The sequence below is a fragment of the Dreissena polymorpha genome, chromosome 14 (genome assembly GCF_020536995.1).
Source record: "Dreissena polymorpha isolate Duluth1 chromosome 14, UMN_Dpol_1.0, whole genome shotgun sequence".
In the NCBI taxonomy this organism is placed as follows: Eukaryota; Metazoa; Mollusca; class Bivalvia; order Myida; family Dreissenidae; genus Dreissena; species Dreissena polymorpha.
Genome location: NC_068368.1, coordinates 27,807,580 through 27,809,422, shown reverse-complemented (window position 1 = coordinate 27,809,422; position 1,843 = coordinate 27,807,580).

Genomic DNA, 1,843 nt, shown 5'->3' with positions numbered 1-1,843 from the left:
CACACACATACATATATGGTCGTGATCAATAGCCAACTATCAATTGCGAAGAGCAGCACATCCATACATTTCCAATACCAGCCAATTGGCTTAGAGGTGTATACGGACCGAAAAATTGGAATGTGATAACAAAATTCAGCTTTAAAAAACAAGCAGAGATAAAATTGTTCGTCACATTTGTGCATGCTCTCACCAAAGACAAATGTGTTGGAATGACCAGCGTAAAAACTTTGCGAAACCGCTATTTTGCAAACTAAAGTTCCATTTTGCTTTCATATATTTAATTTGAGAAAAAAAAATGCTTTAACATGCTTTTTTGTAATAAATTATTGATGGTTCTTACAAAAGAATAATTATTTCTTGATTTTTGATTAATTTGATTTTGATGTTTATAAATGGATTTCCATTATCGTTTTCTTCATGTTCCCACGTTATGTTTGTTTTGTTCATAGTTTTCCGCATTTTTATCAGATTGTTAAAAATCCCCATTTTTATCAGATTGGTAAAAAACCCATGGACACTTGTTATTAAAATATAACCTCCAGATGCGTTAACACGTGTTCGGAAAAAGAGGATTTGGGCCCATTTTTTAAATGGGCTTTGTTCCCATTTTCTAAAGTTTTCAAATTGTTTAACATGAATGATACATAACCTGAAAGAAATTAATGGATTACATTTCTTAAACTGTTTCTTGGTTTTAAACGGTAAACCCACAGGGTGGCCGTTTGAGCAGAAACTGGGCAGATATCCATTATTCATGTAATGTAAAAAGTCATCGAAATTTTATTTAAAATTGATGACTTATAAATCCTTTATTGTGTAGAGTAGTGTACGGTGCCTTCGTATCGAGCGGGTCATAGTATCGAAAATTTGTATTACATAAAGAACGATTCTATCATGATGACGTCACACGAATGCGCTCCGGGTATTATTTTCACTAACATTTATAAAAAATCAAACAAGTATAATTGCATTTCAAAACTTTACTTCATCTAAAATAATCCAAATGTATCCATATTCCATACATGTGATTGGCCCTCTTCATTAAATGTCCACATAAATAAAATGCAAATATACCCACGCGTTTCCTTCAAATGCGCAAATCTTTGAATTTTCATGATGTCGTTCTTGTTTTCCTAAAAAAAAAATTGCAATGTATCGTTTTGACAGTGCGTTTTTGTTTTCAACAATCTGAACTAAAATATCATGCATTTTAATTGTGATAAATAAATCCCCTTCATCAATTGTAAACTTAAGAAATACTTTTCAATTTATATTACCATATTGGTCAATAAACAATTATTTAGTGTTCATCTGACTTGTTAAATAGCCTCATAACACAAGGACAAATTCATTTTTTATTGGCAGATATGATACGATATTATAATCTGTGATTTATATTATTATCTCATTTGACACATAATAGAGATACATGCTTATACTTTTGTCTCAAAGCCGGTGGGTCTTTTGTATTCAAAGTGGCTTTGTAACAATGATAATTTTGTTTTGTTTCAATAAAAGAGAGCGAATATTATATAACAAAGAACGACAAAAACGTAACGGTAAAACCCAATTCAAGACTTTATACAGCTAGAAGAATTTATAGCAGTTAAACGAGTTCAAACTATAAAACACGATATTTATTCATGTTGGTGCAAATAATAGTGCAAAATCGCAACATAACACAACTAACAGCGCTGTTCTATGGAAAACGAGCACTAAAATGCACAACACGGATCAAATTTATCAGTCAAGCACGTTTAAAGATAAACTTAACAAACGGTTAATGCGCATAATCAAAAAGCTTCGATTAGATCGATTAATTCGTCTATATCAAGAGCCA